Source organism: Camelus bactrianus, chromosome 11 (assembly GCF_048773025.1).
Source record: "Camelus bactrianus isolate YW-2024 breed Bactrian camel chromosome 11, ASM4877302v1, whole genome shotgun sequence".
Classification (NCBI taxonomy): Eukaryota; Metazoa; Chordata; class Mammalia; order Artiodactyla; family Camelidae; genus Camelus; species Camelus bactrianus.
In genome coordinates, this window is record NC_133549.1 from 8,721,433 (window position 1) to 8,727,432 (window position 6,000).

Below are 6,000 nucleotides of genomic sequence, written 5' to 3' on the forward strand. Positions count from 1 at the left end.
GGGGGACCCCTAGTCTAATGAGTGTATGATGAGGTTCTCAGCCTCACCAGCAATCAGAGCAATACAAATGAAAATCACGGAGAAATCCAGATCACCGTCACCAATTGGCCAGAACTCAGAAGTCAGGTAATAGCAATTGGTGATGAGGATGGGGGAGGAACGGAAGTCCTCACACGGTGGGCTGGCTGGCTGGAGTGGGGCCGGGCACAATCTGGAAAGCAGCCAAGCAGAGAGTGGCTAGTGAAACTGGGGAGGGAAATACCATCCTACACACTTACGTATGTGCTTACCAAAAGAAATGTGCACGTTCGCGGACAGGGGATGTGTCTGAGGCTAGTCGTCCTGCTGCTGCCTGTGAGAGTCAAGTGCGGGGCAGCCTCTGTGTCCACCACTTGCAGAAGGGAGGGTCAGACAGGATGCTGTTCACACGAGAGATGCCCTGCAGCAACCGGAGGCACAAACTAGGTGGCAGAGCCAACGGTCAGCCTCCAACGCACAATGTGATGGCAGAATTAAGACAAAGGGAGAGCATTATGTCACCGTACCACTCGGATAAAATTTGAAACAAACCCAAGTCAAGCAAGTATATTTTCCATAAACATAAACATGCTTCCATTAACGGGGGCAGAAGAGATTCAGTGGACCTCTCTGAGCCTCGTGAACGTAGATGCTACGTGCAGGTGTGGGGACTGAGATAAATGCAGATAAAAAGGCAAAAGAGGGAACCTTACACGGATCAAAGTTTGCCTCAAACTTAGGAGTGCGGTCACTCAATTCTATGCACCTGATGCCCCGTGAGAAGGAAGGAAAGATGCTCAGCCTCATGACTTCTGCCTTCCTCTCTGCTCAGGGCCCAGGCAGTGCTCCCCAGGGCCAGCGATGGGATTGGCAGGCCGGGCACAACCTGGAAATGCAGGTGTGCTTGTTCGAATAGCAGGGAGCTGGGGCTGTTAAAGATGCTAACATTGAAAACTGTCCTTTTTCCTCTCCTCTCCCCTCTCTCGCTGTCTACCACATGCTGTTTTGTATTTGCTATTTAGTATCGCCCCCTTGGACTCAGGGATACCCGCTGGGTGAGTGCAGACCCTCACAGGCTGCTGGGGTCCCTGCCCTGGGGCTCAGCATGGCCCCCTCTCTGCCAGCATCCACAACAAGGGACCTTGCCCCAGCCCACGGCAACCCTCAAGGAGTTGCAGCCTCTGGGTCAAGACACACTCAGTACCTGGATCGGGGCAAGCAAGAGGTTCTCGCCTCCCCCAACACCCGTGCTCAGGTCCCCACTGGGAGGGAAGATGGCAGTGGTTGCTGAGGGAGCACAGAGAGGCAGGCTCACTGGGATCTGGGGCACCAGAAGTTGGGGAGCCACCATCTGAGGACCCATCCCGGGGGCGCAGCAGAAGGACCACCTGGAACCGAGGAAGCCACACAGGGTACCTGCTTCCTTGACCCCAAGACTTCTCTTACAGAATGCGAATTCAAAACGTAAGTCACTGAGAATTTCAAGACGAAGACCACAGAGAATTGACTCCCATGCCATTCCCAGTCGCACGCGGGGGAGATGACCCTGATGCTCAGAGTGACAGATCGCATCCTTCTCAGTCTGGTGAACTCAGAATCTCACCGCGATGCCCAGGAGCTGCCTTTCCTCCTCCAAGCCAGCTGATGCACTTGTGGGATTTTGCAGGTTGCTTGCAATGCCGTCGGGAGCTTGAGATGCGCGGTAGGGTGCATGTCCACATCACGCTACCAATCTGGGCTTTGTTTTTCCAGGAACGCAGCTTTGCCAGCACACCCAGAGTGTCCCCACTAATTTTGTCCCCTCCATACAACCATCCTAAGTGAACACAGAGCAATGGGCTTAGAAGGACTTCAGCTTAAGATACAGCCCCACGTACCACTTTGAGCCCAGGAGAAGAGGCACTTGAGAACCACCACCGACGGTGGGAGGGGCCTGAAGCCGCGGGAGGGCCATGGGGCTCTGGCTTGAATTTGTCCAGCCCGAGGTGTCCCCTTGCCCTGAGTCCTTCATTTTACAGACTGGGAAGTTGGTGCAGATAAATGAGTGACCCGTCTGGGTGACCCCCAGTGAGCACCAGAATTCAGCCCCCCTGGCTTCTACCCTACGTCACTTGCTTGTCCCGGGCCACCCCTCGCCTTGCCTCTCCGTAGGCTGGTCAGAGTCACAGCTTAGCGACATGTAAAGACAAGTCAAGTAGCTTATTTGGGGGGATAATTTGGTCTATTTCTTTTTCTATTTTTTTTTTTTTTTTTTGATGGATGGTACTGGGGACTGAGCCCAGGACCTCGTGCATGCTAAGTACACGCCCCACCACTGAGCTGTCCCCTCCTCCCATCAGATAGCTTATTAATCAGGTTTATTTTGATCTCCTGGCGAAATGATAATATTGTGGCTATATTCAGTTAACAGAATATATTATTAAAATAAATATCTACCTGTTCCTTTTACTTCTTTAATGTGTGTACTAGGAAATTTAAAGCTGCGTAGTTGGCTTGTGTCCTATTTCTATTGGGGAGTACCGGTCTACCGCTTACAGCCCCCTAGACCCAATGTGGTCTGGCTGTGTGTACGTCTGCGAGCACATGTGCGTGTGTGGGGTGGGGTTATGAAGAGCGAGAGCTAGACAGGTAGATCTCACATGCCCTCCTGGATGAGAACAGCCCTCTTGCATCCTCTGATGTCCCTGAAAAGCTCATCAGCAGCTGCACACTTAATGACTCCCCCTCCCACCCTGGGAAGCTGATGGTGCCCGCAGGCTCCGCGCTCCCGAAGTCTGCCGTGGGTCCTTCCCCTCACCTCTGTGTGCGTCTTTCTGCATCCACTTCCTCTTCCAACCCCTTCCCCAAATCACATCGCCATTTCCTCCAGCATCTTCACTCCTTCAAGGACAGTTAACAAGGGGGTCAGTTTCGCAGCCTGGACACCTGTCTGCTGGTCAAAGGCAATCCTGCCCCAGTCAAACCCAAGTATTTCTCCTTCCCTCCAAAGTAGTTCCCTGTCAAGGTCTTGTTGATCTGCTGGAAGACAGAGAAGCCCATAACTAGCCCCTGGGGCAGACTCAGCTGGCCACGTCTGAGCAAGAGAACAATCTCTCAAAAGCAGGGCTGCCAAGCCTCCACCCCCCCACCCCCACCCCTGCCCCGCAGGAGCACAGCTGTGCCCGGGCCTCAGACTGGCCCCCACCCTCTGGACAGACACCCTCTGCCACCAGCCCCTCCTAGAGCTCATTCCCAGGCTGAGGGACCAGCTCCCAGCAGTCAAGGTCTCCATGGAGCTCCAGGGGTCATGAGAACACAGCCCAGAGAGGGCGTCTGGAGGGGAGGGCGAGCTCCCTGTGCGACCACATAGCAACTGGAGGCTCAGCTCCATGAAACTGTTTGACAACAGACCATCAGCTCCTTCTCCCTGTAGCTCTGTGAGTTAGCATCCTGGCTCTGATCTGCTTCCCTGCTGGCAGCCCCACTTCACAAACCAGCCCAGTTGCTGTTTGTTCTGTAAAGCAAGTCCCTGGGTATAGTGTGGAGTGATGGGAAATGTCTACGAGAGCAGATCCCCAAACATGGTCACCAGGTAACCAGGCTCCGGCAGGGGGCGCAGGGCGGGGGTAGGGGAGGAGGATGGAGCATGGGTACCATCTCCCCTGCACCACCCAGCTCTGCCCAGAGCTGGTCCCCATGCAGCACCGAGGCAACCGTGCACACAGCCCAGCAAGCCGGCTCGTTCCAGCCCAGCTACGGTCTGCAGGACCCAGCACCGGCCGTGCCCTTGGAGAGGCGCAGACCCGCCATCCTGGCCCTGGCGGGGCTGGGGGAAGTCTGCCTTTTGTAATCAGGGGCTGTGAACCTTTAGTGAAAGGAGAACTTCCAGAGGCCATCAGACTTGATCTCTAGGACATTAGTCCCTCATCTTCTCTGTCTGCTGGCTTTCCTAATAATGCCATTATTCTTTGCCCTAAGGAAAGAAAGCAGCCTCCTCTGGTGGACCCGCACCTGCTTCCAAGGCTGCTGCTGGCCTCTGGGGCATCTTTGTAAGAATTAGGGAAGGTGTTCTTCTAAGAAGGTCCCCTTCTTTGGACCAGACCCACAGCTCAGCCAGCAGCACCCAGACTGGATTTCAGGCCCCATTCACCCTGGTCCCAAACTACATTACCAGGCAGTGTGTGAGTCCGTCCGCCTCCCAGCTGAACTGATCAGCTCTGTCCCAAGGCAGGTGACCTGAGGGCCCAGCGTCAGCCTTCCCACGTGGTCCTAGCATTCCTCCTCATGTGACCATTCCCAACTCAGCCCTTGACCTCTAGGTTTGGGCTCTGACCTTGACTGTTGGTTCTGACACTGCCGTGTGTGCGCCTCTGCAAGCCCTGGCCTGGCCGCTACTCTCTCTCCTGAGTCTGCCTCCTCGTCTGGCTTCTCTGAGGTGGTAGAAAGAATCAGCTCTTCTGTGTTGTAACTTGAGCGGCCTTGAGGAACTGAGGGCATCCCTCTGATCCGAGGTGCCGGTCTGTAAAGAGGGGACAGTAACGGTGCCCGGTGCACCGGGCTGATGTCGGCTTTGATTGGCGACAACACCAGCACAAGGGCTCTGCCAGTGTGGGAGCGGCGTTCCCTTCCCCGCTCTGCCTCCCGCATCTCCACTGCAGCCCCATTTCCTGTGCACTGCGGTCAGCTCGGACCTCTGCCATCTGCCCCCAAAGCAACACGTTCTGAATTTGGCAGGTGCTGCAGCTGGTGGCGGCCTCTTCTCGGCCCGGGACTAGAACAATGTAATTGAAACCACCAACGGCAGATACTAAGAGAAAGCGGGGCTGACAGGGGGCACCTCGTGAGCTAATGAGAGCAAAATTGCAGCAAGGAGACCTGAAGGAAAGCAGAGTCTCCACTCAGCCCTGCCCAGGCAGGAGGACAAGCTCCATCCCCGGGGTTAACAAGGAGCCGTGTGCATTCTACCAGGAGAAGCTCGCACACCTGCGGCCAGGGGCCAGGACTGCCCCAGGTCCTGCACAGACTGGCCCCACGACATTGTCAGACCTTTGCTGGTCTCAGGACAAAAAAAAAGATGAAATTTGCAGCATTTAGATCCCAGCTCCGCCATCCACTGGTGTGTTCTCTGGAGCTCAGTTTCCACATCACTAAACGGGGATGATAATTGCCAAATTCACAGCAGCACTAGGAGAATTCGGAGAGAATGTGCTTTAAATGCTCAGCCTGGTACTCGGCGCAGACAGTAGTGATGATGATTATTCCCACGGCTGCAGCCAGTGCTGTTCCCATAAGGGCTTGTCATCACACGTCCTCCGGGGCAGAGATTGCCCGGGGCGGGTCGACCCTCTTCCTCTTCCTCCTTAGTAGCAGAACTCCACGTGCATGAGGATGGGAACGCGCCCGGCTACAAGACTGTCTCTCAATTTTTCCTGGAGTCAGTGGTGGCCACGTGACTACATTTTGGCCAATGAGATGTAAGTGGAAGGAGAGGACAGTCTGGGAGAAGATGCCTTTCTCCCCGCCCGGACGGAAGAGCAAATTGCTGGAAGGAATCTGGGTGCTGGTGGACTTGGTGGAGCCCCCACTGGCTGCCCTGTGAGCACCAGGATTTTTTTTTTCACAAGGGAGTTGTTTAAGCTTATTTAGGTCTGTCCTGTAGACCCCAGACTCATCCCAGTTGGTTCTATAACTGATATTCAAGCAGGGAGAGGGGAGGCCAGGATGGAAGAACTTAGGTGCTGACAAGGGAGGTGGAAGGATGAAGGCAAGACTTGTCTACTTGTGCAAAAGTTGACCCCACAAAAGACACCCCACTTTTACATCCTTACATGTCAATTTTGTGCCTCGTGGCCAGTTTCGACCTCTCCTTGCATTGTGGATGGAGCCCTCCTTGCCACGGTCCTGGGTGTCTCTGCTGACGGCCTCACTTGCCTGGCTGCCGTGCTCTGCGCTGGTGAGTTCATCTTTCAGATAATTGTGCAATCCTTGCAAGAGCTACTCATC